Source organism: Cydia fagiglandana, chromosome 25 (genome assembly GCF_963556715.1).
Source record: "Cydia fagiglandana chromosome 25, ilCydFagi1.1, whole genome shotgun sequence".
Classification (NCBI taxonomy): Eukaryota; Metazoa; Arthropoda; class Insecta; order Lepidoptera; family Tortricidae; genus Cydia; species Cydia fagiglandana.
The window spans coordinates 3881722-3904798 of record NC_085956.1 but is presented as its reverse complement, the minus strand read 5'-3'; the positions used below and the strand labels follow the sequence as shown (position 1 = coordinate 3904798).

At 36.0% G+C, this 23077-nt stretch overlaps 1 protein-coding gene and 1 long non-coding RNA gene across 2 annotated transcripts in view; one reads left to right on the top strand and one right to left on the bottom strand.

The window, feature by feature from the left end:
* Nucleotides 1–23077, bottom strand: part of LOC134677089 (ITG-like peptide) — a 70377-nt gene that overhangs the window by 15066 nt on the left and 32234 nt on the right. The gene's annotated exons all lie outside the window — the stretch shown is intronic.
* LOC134677166 (uncharacterized) lies at nt 13598–18155 on the top strand. Its single transcript, XR_010099992.1, has 2 exons — nt 13598–13661; nt 17756–18155. It is a non-coding gene; the product is annotated as an uncharacterized LOC134677166 (long non-coding RNA).

Here is a 23077-nt window from a genome sequence, read left to right as displayed (position 1 = left end):
TAAAACACTGAAAATACCATTCGGTGTTTATCTCAAAGAAAATAAAATGTATATTGGAGATAGTCAAATTAAAATAATCGATGATTTGATACATATCAAAGATTCAACCTTCATAATGACACCTGGGCTAGGTGAACTTATCTTTCAAAAAATACCAAACAAGGATATAATTTCGAAAGACGATGTAAAGGATTATAATACGATTTTAGACATTACAAACGCTCACCGTAGAGGATTCACACCAAACGGTCAACTGAGCGGTGACAAAAGTTTAAAGTATAAACTTTTCATTAAGCATTCGCAAGAATCTAAGCGACATAAAGAAGGTGGATGTTTGAACCCTCGTAGAAGCGATATATTGACTACTAAAACGTTTTATCCGAAAACTGATTATATCTATTGGGATGATCCAAACGAACTGGTTAGCCGTTTACAGCTTTTGGTCGCATCGCAGAGTGCCGGTAACACCTCCCATGCTAACGAGATAAACGCGATAGTTGAGGAACTGACTGAGGGTGGTATAATTTTAAAGTAAGAAACAGGATCCGAGGAAACAGACCCAGTTCTCCCGTTAGGAAACCTGTTCATCCGATCGGTTACCTGTTTTAAGTAGATCAGTTATCTGTTCATGTAGGCTAGGTACTCTATCTGATCTATATAAATATGGCTGAGGGTATCCTCCATTATTCACTTTCACAATGCCTCTTAACAAGTTTGGAGAACACTTGGGCAGCAGCAGCGCCAACCCAATGGTAAATGTTAGCGGTTTATTAAAATAAATTATTGATTAAGAAAAAAAAATATGACCTATTTATTTTAGCATAGAAACCCTTATCAGCTCTAACCACAAAATGGTTAGGTACCTTTTTTTAAAAAAAAAAATAGGTTATAAAAGTGAGATGATGTGCGCGCTCATACTTATATACAAACCAACCTTTGTTTGAACCATACGCACACATCGCGCACCATGTCATCCTCATATCATTGTGACTTTTGTAATGAAGATGTTTTATCAAACCGTCTCATAGCTCATTCGAGAACTAAACGTCACAAGTTACTGTGTACTCAAGAAAAATCTAAGGATTGCGCCGTATACATTGTGAATAGTGCCTTCAGATGTAGAATTGTGAGTTACCGAATTAATGGGAGCTCAAAAATATTGGATCCTAAAATGTACTTGTTACATATTAAAGATACGATAAAGAAAGTGATTGATATCGAATTAAAAATCCACAAACATGTAAAAGTGAACGTGGAACTATTTTGTACTTTTATGAAGACCAACCCTGAAGGGGAAATAATACGTGATTTGAAGTCATTTAATACTCAAAATGTGTCTCTACATATGGATGCTGTAGATTTCCCATCGTTCTATGAACATATCACTTTATGCATTTTAAAAAAGTGCGAAGATTTTCAAGAGCGTGACAGCGGGTGGTCGCTTGAAAAAATTGAGTTTATCGAAGTCAACATCAACAAATACCAACCGCTCAAAGGATCATCATACATACCCCTCCCGAAAGCAGTGCAAGTGAAAAAAGCGTGTGTTAATGTGAAAAATAGTGACAATAAGTGCTTTTTTTGGGCTGTTGTTAGCGCCCTATATCCCGTGGAAAAAAGTTGTGATCGACCCTCCTCCTACCCGCGCCATGAGGACGTTTTACAAACTAACGGTATAGAACTCCCGGTTTGCCATTTAGGTATCAAAAAGTTTGAAAAATTAAACAAGATCAGTGTAAATGTGTACGGTATTGACTCTAAGAAAAAGAATTCTAAGAAGGACGGCGGAGATTTGATAATTGTACCTTTAAGAATTTCGGAAGTATCTTATGAACGTTATGTGGATTTATTGTATTATGAGAAGGGGACATTGTCGCATTATTGTTGGATCAAGAACTTATCTCGCTTAGTGCGCTCGCAAATAACTCGATCTGAAAATAAAATTTGGCTGTGCCGCGGATGTCTACAACACTTCCCGAGTGAAAACAAACTTGAACTTCACAAGACGATTGGTTGTGGACATTCGCTAATAGAGCTACCTAAGGAAGGTGACAAGATCTTGCGCTTTCAAAACTTTAAAAATATGATGAAAGTACCATTCGTAATTTATGCTGACTTTGAGTCAATTTTAGTTCCCTTAGATAGAAACAGTGATACTACCGCTACTACTTATAACACCCACAAACACGTGCCGTGTAGTTTTTCTTATTATCTTCACTGCGATTTTGATAAGAAGCAATCAAAATTTGTTATTTATCGCGGTGAAGACTGTGTCGAGAGATTCATACAATGCATTTATGAAGACGCGGGGAGGATTATAGAAGTTTTGCAAAAAGTCATACCTATAAAGAATAATAGCCCGGATGATGGGGGTGTTGCCCCCAACATTTGCCACATTTGCAGTAAAATAATAGAAAAAGATGAGGTTCACGTGACTGATCATTGTCACTTGACAGGTGAAGTTAGGGGAAAAGCACATAACGCGTGTAATCTAAATTTTAAAATAGCAAAGTTTATACCGGTCATCTTCCATAATCTGAGTGGCTACGATTGCCATTTGTTCATTAAAGAATTGGCCAAGGCCGATGGAAACTTGGGTTGCATCCCCATCAACAAGGAAAACTACATTTCAATCGATAAGCGAATTGGTGATTACGCGTTAAGATTTATAGACTCGTATAAATTTATGTCGAGTAGCTTGGATAAATTAGTCAAAAACCTTTCACGCGAACAGTTCAAGATACTACCGAATTTCTTGCCGTCTCACGATCAAAGCGAACAAGACAAACATATGAAACTGTTAACACGCAAAGGGGTTTTCCCTTATGAGTATGTGAGCGACTGGGGCAAGTTAGAAGAAACTTCATTACCCAAGCCTTCCGCATTCTATAATAAACTCACCGACTCGCGCGTCTCCACTGAAGATTATCAACACGCGCAGAATGTATGGCGCGAATTCAACATAAAGTCTCTCGGAGAGTACGCTGATCTATACCTCAAAACAGATGTTTTGCTGTTAGCAGAAGTCTTTGAAAACTTTCGTCAGGTGTGTATAGATACTTACCAACTAGATCCTTGCCAATATGTCACAGCTCCAGGTTTGAGTTGGGATGCAATGTTAAAGCATACTAATGTATGTCTTGAATTGCTTACCGACTACGAAATTATTCAATTTATAAAGAAAGGTATTAGAGGTGGTCTTAGCCAGGCGTCTAATCGTTACGCTAAAGCTAATAATAAATTTATGGAAGACTATGACGTCAACCAGGATAGCAGTTTTATCATATATTTAGATATAAACAATCTTTACGGCGATGCTATGCGACGCCCACTCCCAATCAATAACTTCAGGTGGATGAGTGAAGAAGAGATTAAGCAATTTGATGTATTGTCACATGAGATAGATTCTGATATTGGATATATATTAGAAGTTGACTTAGAGTATCCATCCATATTACATGATTATCACAATGATTATCCTTTCTGTGCCGAAACAAAAATACCATTTGAGGGCAAAGTTAAAAAGTTATTACTTACTTTAGATAACAAATTCAACTACGTCATACACTGCGCTAACTTCAAACAGTGTATTGAAAAAGGTTTGATATGTAAGAAAATTCACAGAGTACTCACTTTCAATCAATCACCCTGGTTAAGATCATACATTGATTTGAATTCCCAAATGAGAACAGAGGCGAAAAACACTTTTGAAAAGGATTTTTTCAAACTGATGAATAACTCTATATTTGGAAAAACAATTGAAAATGTTGAAAAAAGGGTCGATGTTAAGTTGTGTACCCGTTGGAACAGTGTAAAAACAGAAAGAAAATGTAAATATGGCCTTGAACGTTATATTTCAAAACCAAACTTCCACAGCGCTTCTATTTTCTCCGAAGAGCTAGTGGCAGTGCAGTTAAAGAAATCTAGAATTGTCTATAACAAACCCATTTATGTTGGTTTTACCGTGCTAGAATTAAGTAAAACTTTAATGTACAATTTTCATTATGATTATATCCTACCTAAGTATGGTGAAAATGTGAGGCTGTTATACACAGACACCGATTCTTTTGTTTATGATATAAAAACAAAGAACTTTTATGAAGACATTAAGCCAGACTTACAAAGTAGATTTGACACTTCAGACCTTCCGGAAAATAATGTATATGGGTTACCACAGGTAAATAAAAAAGTCGTAGGCGTAATGAAAGATGAAAACAAAGGCATAATTGTGAGAGAATTTGTAGCATTAAGATCGAAAATGTATGCTTATGTATTAGACGAATACACCAAAGACAATAAAAGAAAGTGTATTAAAAAGAATAAAGGTGTTAGCGCTGCTGCTGTCAGGCGATTAAATTTTAATAAATATTACAAATGTTTAGATTTAAGCCAAAAACCGCTGTATGATGACTTGTATAACTTGATTAGTGATAAGCATAACGTGTTTACTCAAATTAAAAGAAAAAAAATTCTCTGTGGTAGAGATGAAAAGAGATTCATCTTAGATGACAGTATCAAAACCTTAGCATGGGGACATTATAAAATAAATAAATGCTAAAAAAAACTCTTACGCTTTTATTTTAATTATACACAACACACCCACTAACAGTCTACAAACACATAAGAGTTTCTTCGTTATTAGGGGATTTTTCACTTCCATGAAACATATGGCCCCTTCTTTCCATATGGTTGTTGTTTGTTTGCACGGGACTGCAAGAAATGTCCTAATTTGATATTTAACTAATATCTCCTGCAGGATCCCCTCCGCGTGGTAATCCGAGTGCAACGTCACTGCCGGATGCTCAGCTAGCTGCTCGTCCAGAATCTTTTTCAGCTCCTTCCGCGCCGCACACCATTTGTTAATGTCCATGTCAGGGGCGAGCGCCTCGACGCTCGAAATGAAGAGGATGTTATTTTCTGTTCCATCCCCTGCACGTTTATAGTTGTAGGTAATGCCATCGTTGTTGAACCATAATCTAACACATAATTTAATAGCGTAATCCATTTTTACTATTTATTTTAATTTAAACGTTCGCAGTGTTTGCTGGTCTATAAAATAATGAAGACAATAAATTGTTAAAACACACATCCGATGCAAATAGAGGAATAAGTGACCTAATTACGCAATTAGATAATAGCGAATAAAATATGCTGTAGTAACTGATAACAGAATAGGTCAAATCACTCCCACGCTATATTTGATTAAAACAAAGGTACACTTGAACGCAACAAAAACGGACCATCTGATATGGAAATAAGTATTCGAAGTTAATTATTTTATAATTGCCCGCGAGTACAGGAAAACCACAAAGATATCATAACACGGAACATGTACTGATAACAAAACAAGTGCAGAAATACATACCTACCAAACATATGAGTAAATACCTATAATTGAGGTAGTCGTCTTACATTTACCTTAATAAACAAACAATCTTGTATGGAAACATATATTCAAAGTGAGCTCTTTCAATTGCCCATGAGGTGAGGTACATCGCATGTGATACAGAACATCTATCGATGCAAAACAACCCCGGAAATGGCCCCAAAAGATATTTACCTAAAGTGCGCCAGAACCCCTATAAATACACTACTCATGAGTAAGCCCATTCATAATAAAAAACAAAAAAATAAAACATAAGACAAGACAAGACAAATTATTTATTTGTAAACATAGGTAACAATGTTGGATAGGTACAAAAAGTATTTGAGAACGCTATGTTTCGCCGACAGGCATACAAATTCGAAATTAGGTATACACATACCAATTAAATTACATTATTACAAGGAAATATACTTAACTAAAGAAATTAATCAATTATACAATAACTTAATCATAATTGCGCGTATTACAAACTCATAATTATTTATTAAAATCTATTCATATTTTTATGTCAATAAGTCATGCATATATACAATACTTATATTCACTAATTACTTACAAGCTAATTTAAAGTGTCACCAAGAAACTCTGGCAACGAATTAGCACTTAGAAATTAATAAATTATTCAAGTCATTTTTAAACAAGTGCAATGGTTTCATTCTTAGAGCTATAGGAATTTTGTTAAAGATCTTGCTCGCCAGACAAAACACACTTTTCCGCATTAATGCAGTACGAGAAAATACTGTACAAAGGTTGTCAGCACGGTAGGTATCTCTGTTAAATATCTGTGACACTTGTTTAAATAAATGCAGATTTGTTTTTACAAAAACAGCAGTTTCAAATATGAAGAGGCACGGTAGAGTCAACAGATTAAGTTTTTTAAAATACGGAACACAGCTATCCAATTGATGCAGACCACACATTGACCTTATACATCGTTTTTGTGCTTTGAATACGATCTCCCTGTTGGTTGAATTCCCCCAATATATAAGACCATAGCGGAGGGTTGACCCAACGTAACCATGATATGCGGCAATTACTGCTTCAATGTTTACTATCTTCGATAATCTGTAAAGAGCGTATGCATATTTACTTAGCTTTGTACAAATTTCCTCCGTATGTGGTTTCCAAGACAACTTGCTATCAATAGTTAGTCCCAAAAATTTAGTTTCTTCAACCGGTTCTATAGTAAGTCCTTGATAATTACAATTTATAGGCAACATGGGTGTGTTTTGTCGAAAGTGCATTATTTTAGTTTTATTAATATTTATTGTCAGATTATTTACATTAAGCCATCTTATTATATCATTTATAGTATCATTAATTTCTATTTCATAACTATTAATATTTTTACATTCAATTATAACTGTACTGTCGTCCGCAAATAAGACCATAGGGTGCTTGACATGTTTAGGGAGATCGTTGATGTAGAGTAGAAATAACAGTGGCCCTAATACGCTACCTTGAGGCACACCATACCTCAACATACGCACATCCGATTTGTATGACCTTTCCTCTTTCGTATTCAAACATATTTGAGTCAGTTCCGTGGTCTGCTCTCTGTTACTTAAATATGATTGTAAAAGATCCCAAACATTTCCGCGGATACCATATGTGTCTAGCTTTTTTAGAAGTATCGAATGGTTCACATAGTCAAACGCTTTACTTAAATCCATAAAAATGGCGCATATATGTTGTCGTTTGTCGATTTTCGAGATTACAGGGTATACCAAATCGTATATTGCCATATTAATAGTTTTCTTTTTACGAAAACCCTTTTGTTCAGTAGCTAGCAGATTATACTTTTCCAGATAGTTATATAAAGCTTCATATATAACTTTCTCAAATATCTTTGAAAATACCGAGGCTAAGGCAATTGGTCTGTAATTAGATATATTGTATTTGTCTCCCTTCTTAAACAGAGGTTTAACAATCACAGGTTTCAGTTGATCAGGATAAATACCACTTGAAATGGATAAGTTCATTATATGACTAATTGGGAATGCTATGATATGGGATACCTGTTTAATAGCTTTAGTACAGATATCATCATGTCCGACACTGTGCTTGTTTTTAAGATTTTTTATGATCGACACGATGTCACAAGGAACAGTCGGCCTCATATATAAAGACCCCGGGACGTTCGTCGTAATATTGAGCGGTTCAGCCATTGCCATATCGTTACCTTTAATTTCGTCAATGAAAAAATTATTAAATGCATTCGCCATGTCTGATGGATTAGTTATAGTTATTCCATCCCGAACAACTTTTGAAATCGGTTCTTTAGGCATATTTTCACTAGTATTTTTAATGACTTGCCACGTCGTTAGTACGGACTTGTTAGTAGCATTTTTTATAAAATGAGTATTCTGAGAACGTTGAGTAAGGTTGATGATTTTTTTAAATTTAGCACTGTATGTTTTAAAATGATTTTTATTTAGTAAGCTTGGTTGGGTTCTGTATTTCCAGAGCAGTGTCCTTCTTTTTTTACTACATAAAATAGGTAGTAGAAAAAATTAAACAACATGGACCTGAAAATGTTCCACACCTATTGCTATCACAAGTATCTTTAAAAACACATTTACATCATTGTTTTAATAATAGTCGAGTAATAGTAGGAGAGACCGAGGAGAATTAAAACAGAGGTAGGTTGAAACAACGTCAATTTTGAAACATCTGTAACTGTTATCGAGCTGGAAAAACGACGCTGTGCGGCGTAAGCGCCATCGACCATAAGGTCCCTTTTCATAGATAATGCCTCATTTAGCCGCGATTCACCGTCCGCTGGTCCCTCAATATAATAGCTCCTGTACACGATGGGCTAACGCCGGCCACTCCAAGGGACGCAGCCATGCGGTAGAATGAGATAGCAATATCACTTGCTCCCTCTAACGCAGTGGTGGGCAAACTTTCTTCATGGGGGGACAGAAAAATTAAGAAATTTAAGAGGAGGGCCAGTATTTATATTGATTTGCGATAATCGTGTGCCAACGACATATACTAACTATTTCATAGGACCGGCGGCGGGCCGGATAATATCCATTCGCGGGCCGGAGCTGGCCCGCGGGCCGTACTTTGCCCACCACTGCTCTAACGCATAAATGCGTCCCTTAGAGTGGCCGGCATTGGCCCATCGTGGAGAGGAGCCATAAGACCTAAAATGTCTCAAGACGATTGTAAATTGACGTTTTTTCAACTTACTTCGGTATCCCCTAGAGTAACTGTTCTACATAGAACAAGCGAAATAATCCAGATGCTACTAAAAGCTTTTAGCTAAGTGTGAGCTAAGAGCACTAGAATGCATAATGGCTGTATTTAGTTCATTATACTTTCAAATACCTAACCTCTAATGTTGTTCCCTGCAAAAAATCATTAGGAGCAATGTAAATTTTTTGTAAACATCTTTTGGAAGTTCAGCACAGTAATATCTATAAATGTAACATATCACTAATGAAAATACAGTAAAAAAATCCTTATATCACTTCAATTCTTTTTTTTAAAGCCCTACATAAGGAGACTCGAAGGAAATGTCATACGTGTCGCTTAACTTTAAACTCGGGTAAATCCATTCGACCTTTTCAGCAAACATTTACATACCATTTCTTAATACCAAAATCGCATAATCTGACGGATGGATTTACCCGAGTTTGAAGTTAAGCGACTAAATTATATGAGAGATATAAACACCGTATACTATTTAGTAAAAACTATTATTATTATTAAATATGCTTACATTTAGCATTAGACAATAGAAACTAAATGACAGAATGATAAGCTACATAAAATTCAAAATATTCAAGCGTTTTTGAAAGCGCAACACCGGAACAGATTTTTGTGAATTCTGTAATGACATATTTTTCTACTAAAACAATATATGCGGACACGCGCATATATGTATATTTAAATGACCGTGCTCGCACTCTCATATTCTTATCGTCAAATAATTTCGAAAAGTCTAGGTATAGGTAGTACCCAGGTAGGTACCCACATAAATGACGTGAAACTATATATGATGAAAACCGCAAAGTCATACGTCGGTAATACTTACGTAATACATAATAATAATATATGTCATCACACATAACATAAATATACTCTGTAGGTTTTTACCAACCAAACTCAATGTTTTCATGAATAATATAGGTACCTATATGTAAACATATAGTATTGGCAACATAGGATAAGGATAACGTCAACAGGCCACGTTCAAATTTCGTGACGTGGGCGGAAAATCGATGAGAGAAAGTGCACACTTTACGGCCTTGGGTGAAAAATGCCGGGTAAACCCTTTTTATACGCGATATGGGATGATGGTGATAATATATATTACGAGAATGTCTAAACTTTGCAAATAGCTTTTATCAGTTATCCCATTTCTTTTTCATGATAGAGATAAACGGCGCTATTCGGGAAATGATTTAGGAGCATTCCATGAAATTGTCTACCGTTGTCCCGTACAAACGCGAAGTTTCTGAAGATTTAAAGGTGTAAGAGTTTCCTTTTCTATGACAAATGGTCAAAAATATGCACAGAAAAATAATCGCCTGCTTTAAATGCCGAGAAAAAAGTCGCAACACAGGAAATACAATGTGTTTGTACGGGACAGCCCGTGGAATGCTCCTTTAGAGATTCACTAGATATGAAATAGTAAAGATATGTAGTGTTCCACGGCAAAAGGTAGCTTATGGCGGCTTGCGCTTCGAATATTCAGCCGAGGCAGGGGTACCTTTTGCCGTGGAACGTCACACATCTTAACTATTTCATTTCTAGTGAATCTCTAAATCATTTCCCGAATCGAGCCGAAAGCCATCCGTTAAAGTACCTATACAGAAATAGCACCAGCCCACTGTTAAACCGTTAACTCTTTGTCAAATTGTACTGGTAACTGGTAACCATGGTAACTCCAGGTATCGCCGGTTAACTATAAGGACCGGTTAACCCCGGGTTAGTGGGATGGTGCAAGTGACCCTAACTCTTCTAGCTAGCTATCTAATTCAGTTTCTTGTGAGCAAGTCATACTAATCTAGTATTAAATAAAATAAAGAAATAAATATATAGGGACATCTTTACACAAATTGACTAAGCCCCACGGTAAGCTCAAGAAGGCTTGTGTTGTGGGTACTCAGACAACGATGAAATAATATATAAATACTTAAATACGTAGAAAAACAACCATGACTCAGGAACAAATATCTGTATCATCATACAAATAAATGCCCTTACCAGGATTCGAACCCGGGACCATCGGCTTCATAGGCAGGGTCACTACCCACTAGGCCAGACCGGTCGTCAAGTATTAAGGCTAAATATAGAAAATCCAATAGTGTTTTGCTAAGTTATTCAGAAGTGGCGAAGGTTGTTTTTGTATTCAGTACCGAGGGCAAGGACAGACTAAGGCAGACAATTAGGTACTAAAAATATATTTACAGTATACTCGTACATATGGTGCTATTTATCGCACCAGTGCTATAATGAGCACATTACGTAACACCATGTATACAATTTAAAAGGACATAAATATACTGTAAAACGTCGTAAAATACACGTGCGAAAAGGTAATTCGCAACTCGTGTCGATTTAAAACACGACTGTAGGCCACTTTACAAAAAAGGCCCAAATATCATAGCTAAAATCCTTTTCTTAGTTTTATATGCTTTGGCAAGAAAACATATAATAGAGCAGGACCAAGAAAAGTCTGCACCAGATTTGATAGCCCTCGCAGTGCAAGTGTTATTTATGTATATGTCATAATTTCATAGAAGATTCACGTTTAAAATAACACTTGTACTACGTGAGCTATCAAATCCGCTGCAGACTTTTCTTAGTCTGACTCTAGATTAAAATCTACTAAAGTTTTGCGAATTCGCAAACTTAATTAATGGCTTAAATCTAATCAACTCTCGAGTCTAAATTAACTAAAACAGGGACAGATAGAAACTTAATCCCCTTGACAAATACCCTAAATCCTAAACCTAAGACACACACACACACACACACACACACACACACCCACGCACGCACGCACGCACGCACGCACGCACGCACACACACACACACACACATTAGTAAACGACTTTCAAAGTGGTTTGGAACTGGTAGAAAGACACAGACATATTATATTAAATAGACACCCCATCTCTGCCGTTTTGCTGGAAGCGACGCGAGACACTAATAATATGTATTATCCTTTTCACAGTTGAAGGTAATAGCCATAGTGCTCATCATTTTGTTGTCCGCAGAAGTGACCTTTTTATAAGGTGTTCGGACTTATTCGCGTCTTTCCTGTAGACATCGCAAATTTATCTCCGAAGCAACTGGGTCTAAAATTTTGAAATAAATACACAAAATAGTTTTTATTTATAGATGAGAAAAAAACCTATTAGATTTGTGAAGTCAAGCGTGATGTGTCCCGAAATAAATCAGTTTTGTAACGCATTATCACATAGGTACATTTTATATGGACAGATACAATACTGACACCCAAAATTTGTATGAAAAACTGGGGACACTTTTTTTCTTGGTACTAGTGATTCAGAGTCTTAATAACCTAATAGTTGATGGTTTTTCGAAAAAAGTATATTATACCATTTTTTGCTGAAAACTAGAGATGCCCCGAATAGTGGATTGTGCCGAATACCGAATATTCGGCCTTCCTCTCGGCCGAATACCGAATATTCGGCATGACATGCGAACATTTTGAGTCACAATTATTACGAAAACTGTTCGCCACCAAACACAACGTTTGCTAAGATATATTTTTATGTTGAACAGAATTAATGAATGTAATTAGCGTCAATCAAATCAGACCCATGATAAAAATAAAATATTTTGGAATCAAATAATGCTCAAACGTGCCTTCGTATTTAACCACTTTCCAAGAAAACATTTTAAATATTAAATATACCTAGTTTTTGGTTATTTTTTTGTGAAATTTTTCTTTTTAGGTAGGTGCAACAGATATTCGGTATTCGGCCGAATAGTAGGCAACATTCGGGCGAATACCGAATACTCGGCAAAGTGGCCGAATAGGCCGAATACCGAATAGTTGCCGAATATTCGTGGCATCTCTACTGAAAACTCATCTCTACTTTTATCAACCCACACGTTTTCTATTAACATTTTCTATTACATTATTAACATGAACATTCCCGTGACAAAGCGGACAAATCTCAGAAATCTCCGCCCTGCGCGGATTACAAAGGATTTTCATAAGCTTCAGCTCATTTATGCACACGGAGGGAAAACGCCGACTTTTCCGGTCTAACAGTACACAACCTTTGGTGGACTCCGGGGATTGCAAATAAACTAGCGACCCGCCCCGGCTACGCACGGGTTAACAAATTAAAAAACACATATGAAATAGATGAAGTTTAGTTTTTAATTTTAGTTTGTATTTTTTATTTTAAGGCTTTTTATTAGGGTTCCATACCCAAAGGGTAAAACGGGACCCTATTACTAAGACTTCGCTGTCCGTCTGTCCGTCCGTCCGTCCGTCCGTCTGTCTGTCACCAGGCTGTATCTCACGAACCGTGATAGCTAGACAGTTTAAATTTTCACAGATGATGTATTTCTGTTGCCGCTATAACAACAAATACTAAAAACAGAATAAAATAAAGATTTAAATGGGGCTCCCATACAACAAACGTGAGTTTTGACCAAAGTTAAGCAACGTCGGGCGTGGTCAGTACTTGGATGGGTGACCGTTTTTTTTTTGCATTTTCTTTTTTCGTTTTTTTTTTCATTATGGTACGGAACCCTTCGTGCGCGAGTCCGACTCGCACTTGCCCGGTTTTTGTTTAAAAACAGTATTTGAAATACCTATATTAAGAACCTCACGTATTTTAAATCGAATTAACGTGAGTGACCCGTTCTTCGGTGGATTTGATTTGGTTTGATTCTGTCTGATATTTTACATTTAATATTTGCTTAGGTTGGTGTGGTGAGAAATTTTGTGTTTCACTCGGGGGCAAATTTTGTTCAACCCTCGTGCTTTGAAACCCTCGCAACGCTCAATATTCCATTGTTCGAACGGTTCAATTTTGGAACTTTTCGCTTGCTCGGGTATCAATATTAGCACGAGCGGTTAAACAACAACTTTGCCTCTTGTAAAATAAACATAATTATTACTTCATATTGCGGGTGACTGAATGAGTACCTAACTGTAAATGTTATGTGCGTCATATTAGCCATATCAATATATAAGTGGTTCGATTTCATGGTTCACCATTAGTTTACATTTAACTGCAGAGTGAACTTCCTCATATAACGACAGTATAAGGTAAATCAATTATTTATTTGCTATATAGTTTATTCACTGATATTTATTTGATTGACATGTCGATCATAATGGTCATATATAAAGCTTGAACACGCCAAAACGTGGGCACATAAAATTACAAATAAATAGAAAATAAAGGTCTAATGGAGCGAAATATATATTGAATATAATTGAAAATATTATAGTTTATCATGCTAATATACTAGACTATCATTTCAGCCTCAGGATTTGACATGTCACAGACTTCGTGATGACCAGGACATACAGGCACTTTGCACGACATGATTACTGTATGTTTAAGTAGTCCAAGCCAGAGTTATTTGCGGATAAGTTGATAATATAACTTTAACAGGTGTCTTTTTCAAATATTCATTGATATGGGCCCAGTCCATTGCCATCCGCCTTCATTTATTACTATCCCCCAAAAGTACCCTTTTGGCATTGTCAGCATGTCCATCATGTTAATACCCCTTCGTCACTGTTATAGTGTAATGATAACACGATGAATGCTACCAAAATAGTAACTGTGAGCTGTGGCTTCTTAAAAATAGGTTTAGGTCATTTTCGCAAATGTTTCTTGCATATATTTCTATAGTCAATGTCCCTTATGCGAATCAATTAACGGCATCGCTTGATGCAATCACAAGTAGCTGGCTCAACCATAAATAATGGGGATACTTAGCATTATTTTTATCTTGCAATCTTCGGGAATGTATTAGCAACTCATAGAAGTCAAACTTTTTATTTTGTGTATTGCTTGAAGTATGTATTTCTATAGAACCATCGTCTAACACCTAACACGCTCAAATACGTTAAAAATGATCAAACGTTTTAATATCCTACATTTTGCATACAAATTTCATTTAGCACCACTATTTTGGGAGCAGATAAGCTCTTGCTAGCTCTTAATCTAACTTGACTTCTCTTTTTGTACATAAATTTGAGATATTTGTCCGTTTTTTGTAACATAAGAAAAATTAGGTTTCGGTCTTTATGTAAGAACGCTGTATGTTCCTAGTTTCTTTTTTTTTCTCATTTGTATCTCGTGTTTTTCTGCTTTCTGGTTGTCTTTCCATTCATTGACGTCTCCGCAACATTTCAAAAACACAAAAACTAATCGATCCTCGATATATTAACATTTTCACAAGTTTCCTTAGCCTAATCGACTTTTCCAATGCTATTGGTGCAAAGTGATTTCGCTCCGTTATTGTTTAAAGCTCGTTATCATGAAAACGAATCATACAATTGACAACTATTGTGGTATCATATGTGCCTCATACTATAGCGATTTTAATTTAAGTAAAGAAATAAAATTTAACCACCCTTTACAAAATTTATAAGCAAAAATGTGTGCCCACGTTTTGGCGTGTTCAAGCTTTACTTACTGTAATGGTAGATTGTTAACCAAGGGATGCAAGGCACTCATTATTGTCGAGGTAGTTTGGTGCTCGAACGCAGTGAGAGCGCCAATAGCCCGAGGCTGAAATGATGCCTTTCACCCGAGTTAAACACTCTACTTCTCATTTCGAATACGAAGAAAGTAAAATGCATGTGTTTTTTTTAAACATGACTAATTATACATTTTATAGTATTTTTAGGATACTTTCAATTAAAAATTTAGGCAATAGTATCGTTATTTATGGAATGGAGAGACAAATATCAGAATGGAAATTGTATAACAAATCCATTTATACCCAAATTTCAATTGATTATCGTAAAAAAAAATATCGCACTTGGAACCTAAAATGCTCTAGTGCAGAAACGTATCATTTTCTGCACACCTTTTAGAACAACAATGACCCTCTTTCAGAGCGTGAGAAATGAAAAATTTATTACGATGTATTTAATCTTTGGAGTATATTCGACAAGTTATTATCATCAACAAATAGTATGTTTTAAAATTAAGCATAATACCTCGGTTCTGAATCAATGTTTAATCAAAATTGTTGCGCATTGTCCTTCTGTTACAATAAATATTACTAAAATAATGATTAATGACTATAACACATACTTTTCCCTATAATAATTTGCCCTCCGGCCGTTTTGGCAACCAAGTTTCGCAACCAGTTGTCGAAAAAGAATTAACATTCTTGTTACGCAACTAGTTGCCTAAAAAGAAATTATATTCCTGTTTCACATCTAGTTGCCAAAGAAGAATAGGTCTCGGATACTTAACCTTTAGGTGCATGATTTAATATTTTTATTAAGAAAATATATATGTAATGGCTAAATACATTTTAAATACGAGAAAAATAATGTTAAAATCCTAGCTCGTTATTTTATAAATTGTATAATATTTATTTTGAAATCCCTTCGGCCGCGTACATAACCGACCAAATATAGCTCAATTTTATAAAATAAATTAGGCCAATGATTAAATTGTTCCGCGATACAAATGTCCAAAGTCATGTCAAAGTTACTGTTTTCTTGTTTGGTAGAAGGGCATAAAATATAGGGGTAATGATGTGAGTTTTATCATCATATCCGTGTATTGTGTATAATTGATGGAACCCCTTTGGACAACTCTTGAAAGTTCCATCAGCAAAAAAGTGACTTATATTCTTAATTTCCGTTTTCATATTATCATTACAGAAAACAATCAATCTTAAATCCTTATTTTCGTCAATATAATCACAAAGTAACATTTTTTCGTACTTCTTTGGCACTGTCACGTCAAGTGCACGTGCAAATCGTAATTTCTTAGCACCGACAACTCTGTTTCTCTCAGCAAATAACCCAGTTTTCACACTATTCAATGTTGGTACATTAGCTATTAATTCATATCCGTTATTTTTTAAGTCACGAACCATATCATTATATTGTTTCTGAATCGATTCAAAATTGCTGCTTGTTTTCTGTTTGAGATCATCCATTTTCTTTTTGATAATATTTTTACCGCTGTCACCCAAACAACACAGTATGTGTGCACTATGGTTCACAATTTCATTACGACTATTTAAAGTGATATTACCTTTGCATCCTTTTGTTGTGAAACATTTCCAGAACGAGTTCTTATTAACGTAAATCTTTTTCCGGTGATATTGGCGATCATTGTATAGCATTGACACTCCTCCTCTTTTCGTACTAATAAATACAATATCACGTGTGGGATATACATTTGAAGTAGACATTATGAGATTTATGAGTACCCGTCCGATATGTAATGGTGTGATCACTGGACACTTGATCAATCGTTGTCGCTATTATTAGCAATAAATACTAGATAACCTTATGTGCATCACTGCAGCATAAAAAATAGTACAAATTGTATATGGAGCAGATGTCAAAGATGTCAAATAAACATTTATATTTTTAAATAGCACTATTGAAGTTCTGTATATAGGTATTATTAAAACGTCTGTTTGATTTTAGGATATTCTAGGTGTCACGTGGTGTCATCATGCTAGTTGTGAAATAAGAAATAAAAGTCTTATTTGGTAACCAGTTGCGAAACTCCAGTAATATAAACGCTAGTTGTCGAACAGGAATATAATTTATTTTTAGGCAACTAGTTGCGTAACAAGAATGTTAATTCTTTTTCGACAACTGGTTGCGGAACTTGGTTGCCAAAACGGCCGGAGGGATAATTTGATATGAAATTAACGCTAATATTCACTATAAACCGAGGCAAACAATGAATGAGTTATTAAATATATTAAAACGGATCACGCACGTATTTAAAGTCGAAAATCTATCGACATGTTTCACTCCGTACCGAGTAGCATCATCAGGAGCTCGCGTTATATGTCTAGTAAATGCGTCTCACGCAAATTTTGTTTTTAAAAATGAATTAAGTATTTCCCAAAATTATTACACAAACATTAATATCTTGAAGACCGAGCTTTGCTTGGAAAACATAAAAACTCAAAAACGCGCTTTTTTTCAGAGATAAGATCTACCTAGATCGATTTTTCGCCCCCGAATACGCCCGTATTGCAAATTTCATCGAAATCGTTAGAGCCGTTTCCGAAATCTCCGAAATATATAAATATATACCTTTACAAGAATCGCTTGTTTAAAGGTATTTTTTATTCATTATAAACTGTAGGATTCCAGGAAATATGTATGTATTAACAAATGGTTATTATTTTCAGATATCAATATGAGGAAAATAACAGCTACGCTTTTATTTGCGTCGTTAATTATCAATTTAAATATGGCCATGGTAATAAATCACCAAGTGAACGATAACATAAATATACCTTTTATTATCTATAAGAAAAATCCAGAATCAGGGAGTATTGAAAGTGATATCGCTGACGACGATTTTCCTACAGATGTTAAAACAAAAGAATCAGAAAACGGTAATAAAGTTACAAACAATATTCTTAACGCCGCCGAAAAAAAAGAAAATGTTCAAGATATTCTAAAAATGAACAAGAAAAGCGAACAAGTCGAAATTCCTGAATATGTTGATGATAACAGAGAAGAATCAGCAAATATTAATAAAGTTGCAAACAATATTATCAACGCCAACGAAAATAAAAAAGAAAATGTACAAGAAAATACAAAAATGAACAAGAAAAACGAACAAGACATTCCTGAATATGTGGATGATAACAGCGAAGTTGCTGCTATTACTGCAGACTATGGTCCGAATGACGAAAAACCCATACGCCTGCGAAGTAAGCGAGGTACTTTTGGAGCCTTATCTGAATCAGGCTGTCCTGAAGGATTTGAACTTGTAATGTTTAGGAAGAATAATAATAATCTTTGTCTGACACACCGCGCTGCGGAAGCATACCGTTATCACCGTGTATGATTACTAAACTTAATAAAGATGTATCGAAAATATTCTTTTATTTATTTTTACAAGCTTTTATTTTACTTGCCCTGTTAGTGAAGTTAGACCAAGAAAAGTCTGCAGCGAATTTGCTAGCCCACGCTGTGCAAGTGTTATTTATAGGTCATAATAACGGGCTATAGAAATCGCTGCAGACCTTTTTTGGTCTAACTCTATGTTAGTTAGTGATATTTAGAGGATTTGACCCTCTTGCCGATTTCCATAGACTAGGAATCCTCTTTCGCAATTATTTCATGCAACCGATGATGCCAAAAATGCGAGGGTGCGCGGGACGAGGCGAGCGAAGTCCCGTGCCGTGATTGGTCCGTTCAAAGACACGGACGTCACACAAAGACACTTTCGACTCGAACATGGAGTAAAATTATCGTATGCGTGGCAGAGGGGGTAGCGCGAGTATGCTCAGTCTGGAGGATGAGTTGAAATTTTGCGTACAATACAATACTTTTTGTTGCACCACACATAGTTTGCAGTGCACTCATGGTTTGCATACATATTTAAATTGGATGAGAATGCAATATTATGATGACAAGGAGCTGATGTGATGAAGACAGGAGGGTGGCCATGGAAACTCTGATAAATCAATGCAAACTAATTGTGTTGGGTTGTTAGAATCTTAAATGTCGTATGGTGCCGTGCCGTACAGATAAATATTTTTTTAGACGACATCCGTGGCAAACAAGCATACGGCCCACCTGATGATAAGCAGTCACCTTAGCCTACGGACGCCTGCAACTCCCTACAACTACTTATATATGCATTGAAGCAAAACAAAAGTGCAAACATGTTTGTTTTTTGTCAGTAGGTATATGTGGCTTTCCACAGAGAAGGGTCCTTACGCATAAAAACCCTTATCTGACGGAAAGCCACATATTTCAATTTCAATTTCATAACAGCTGCGAAACAATTTAGAAACAACTCTTTTAATAAACCCTTTTCACCAGTCTGCTACATTTCAAAGTTAATTGGGATAAAATTTCTCATCAAAACATTTCAAAATCCATTTAGGTTGATTGGACAGAATATTTGATTACTAGTCAAATGAATTTCTTTTTTCGAACTATCAAAACGATTTGCTACTATGGAATTTATATGAAACACTAGCATGTGACGTCACGATCAATTTACCTACTCTTTTTATAGTTTTATACGGCTTTTAAAATAGAAATTGTGTCTAAAAATAACTGTTGTCTACGTTTCTATACGTTTTCTGGTGCTTTATTTCTTGCATGGTGTAAAATATTTTATTTTAAATAGTGTAAAATGGGGTGAGTTGGGTGAAATTTGACTTTCAAAACTCGATAAAATTTTATTTTTACATGTGAAAACTGAATGGTGTTTATACATAATAAGTGGTTCGGACGTTTGTATTTTATTTTGGGTAGTTCCATTTCATAACTTTGACGATAAAGAGGAAAACCCACCTCACCCCGTAGTGCCTCGTATTTGGGGTGAGATGGTTTTGATACAAAGGTGATTTTGGAAGATTGTTGGATCGATTTTTTTTTATTATGCTTATTACTAAAGCCCCATTTTAAATTGGAATACATTATTTTTGTAGCAGTAGCCTTAAAATCCCTTCTCACCCCCCTCTTAAAACTTCTCTCCCCATTCATAACCCAACTCTCCCCGCGAAACCCACTCACCCCGTTTTACGATACAGTCTAGAGACCCTGTTATTGAGAGATAAAGATTGGAAATACCGAGTCAATGTACTAAATTCTTCCTGCTTAGCGTCCTTACTTAACATTTTGTGGAACAAGCCCTCGGTTCCATTTTGTTCCATTTTGTAAACTTTGCTTAGATTAATTAAATAGAGTGTTTCAAATTGTGAATGGGCGCGGCGTCCATTAGATTATGTTGGTTTTGTGTAAACATAGCATTTAATTTATTACATTTTAAGTGACTGAACTTTCATGCTATAATTTTGATACGGAAGTTGATGTTCGGTTGTTTTTAGGGTTCCGTAACCAAAGGGTAAAACGGGACCCTATTACTAAGACTCAACTGTCCGTCCGTCTGTCTGTCACCAGGCTGTATCTCACGAACCGTGATAGGTAGACAGTTGAAACTTTCACAGATAATGTATTTCTGTTGCCGCTATAACAACAAATCCTAAAAAGTACGGAACCCTCGGTGGGCGAGTCCGACTCGCACTTGTCCGGTTATTTATTTTACCGATCTGGCCTAATGGCTAGTGATCCTGCCTATGAAGCCGATGGTGTCCGGGTTCGAATTCCGGTAAGGGCATTTATTTGTGCGATGACACCGATATGTTCCTGAGTCATGGTTGTTTTCTATGTATTTAAGTATTTATATATTATATATATCGTTGTCTGAGTACCCACAACACAAGCCTTGTATGGTTTATAATACCAAGAAATACAGGAACAATTAAATTGTAATCACCAGCCCTACTCCGCATAGTAAATTTTGCCCCGTATAAAGGGTTCGTCTCACTTTACCGGACCGGACCGGGACGTGTCCGGGCCGGGGTATCCGGCGCTTACTTTTCTATGACATGACGGGCGATCACGCGGATCACGTGATGATTTCGATAGAAAACGAAGCACCAGAAGCTCCGGCCCGGACACGGCCCGGTCCAACGTGAGTCATCCTTAAAGCAAACAGGTGAAAATATTTTACATGCCACGAGTTTCTAAGAATTTAGAAGGTAAATCTATGAAGGTAATCTAGGAAGTATTATCAAAGACATATATTTGATAGAGACTGCATCGATCACTAAAAACCAAGTGTGGTAAAGTATTTGGAGTATTAGCCTGTGTTCTCAAGCGGACCCCAGAGGGCCTACCGCGAACGTTCGACGTGTTGCTTCCCTGTCACACGTATGAATATACAAGTGCGATAGAGAGGCAACACGTCGAACGTAGTTCGCGGTAGGTCCTCAGGCAGCCATGATCCGTGGCAAAACGCCGGGATAACGCGAGAAAGAAGAAGTACTACTTAAATGCCTGTATAAATGCCTCTTTAAAATTATGTTTGTGTATTATTATTTATAACAATTACAATAATGATATATAAATAATTGCAATCTATTATCTTCATAAATTGTGACCGTATTGAACAAATAAGTTATATGTAAATAATGTCTTAGTTATAATAATTGTATAACTAATATGTAAGTTGTGACCTGTAATTAATCATTACCAATGAAGGATGTCTATGTCTATATCTATGCTTGTATGTAAATTCATACAAGTGCAGTACCTACCAATAATTGTATGTAAATTCAATGTTGACGTGTAAAAGTGCCCTTGTGGCCTATTTGCTGAATAAATGTTGAAGTTTGAAGTTTGTAGAAAGAGAAGTAAAGACAGCTAAGTATAAAAGCTTGTATCAAAAATGGATTTTTTGACTAAACTCTTATTTCATTAATTTTATTCTTATTTTTTGGCAAAGTGACAGTCTTAACTGTTAACTGGTCCCTGTTCTGAACTCATTTAAATAGAAACATGTGCATTACTTAAATTTGCATATTTCGCGGAATTTGTACGTTTGTATAAATCAGCTACAATACATATATATGTTTATCTAGCTAGCAATGACGTCATTCTGAATCATGTTTATTAACCCGTGGGCGGCCCACGGACACGTGTGATACTAAACTCAATTTGGGCACAGAATAAATAATAGTACTAGGTACAGAAGACACTCTCTAACAAAACGCGTCTGTTACCATCAGCACAGATATGGCCGCTAGGTGGCGACAGCGCCACGCGCGGCTTATGGCTTTCCCCAAAATTGGTGTGGAACGGATGTACTTTTAGCTACCTGTAGCGGCTGTAGCAAGAAGCGACGAAATCGCGGAGTGAGCCACGCCTGATTTGGGCCGAAGCGACTCCGTATCAGAAGATGGTGTTTAGCAAAAATGTGTCAACCCACATTCATTTTGCAATACTATCATCTCAAAAAATTGACGCACAAAGTTGACATTTTATTGCAAAATGCCCAACCCACATGGGTTGACACATTTTTGCTAAACACCACACTACTTTACGACGCCGTAGGCTGAGGGGTCTCAGCGCCATTTGCACCATTCCACTAACCCGGGGTTAACCGGTTAAACCTGGAGTTGTCATGGTTACCAATACAATTTGACACTGGGTTAACAGTTTTATCGCCTAACCCCGGGTTAGTAAGGTGCAAGTGGCACTTAGGGTTGTAAAAACAGCCTGTATACAAAAATACAAAAAATTTATTTCGTTACCAGGAGGGCTATGATGGTTATGTCACCGTATCATTAATCATTTAATGCATGATATGACGACTATCTGATAAATGATATAATTCGGTAAAAAGTCGCGAGGATAACGTATAAGTGGCTAATGATAGCGTGATATGTTTTGAGGTTTATAAAAATCAATTTTAAACTCGATGACTTAAGGTGTATATTAAAGAAAAGATGGTTAAATCACATTCTACCACTTATCCACATATGTCATTGAGAGTTAAAACTTATCCATGATTTGAGCTTTTGAAAAATCAATTCTAAACAAGTTTACTTAACGCGTATTTTAATTAATAGTTCGCTACGATAACGTATATGTGACTAATGATAGCGTGACATGTTGTGAGGTTTTAAAAATCATATTTA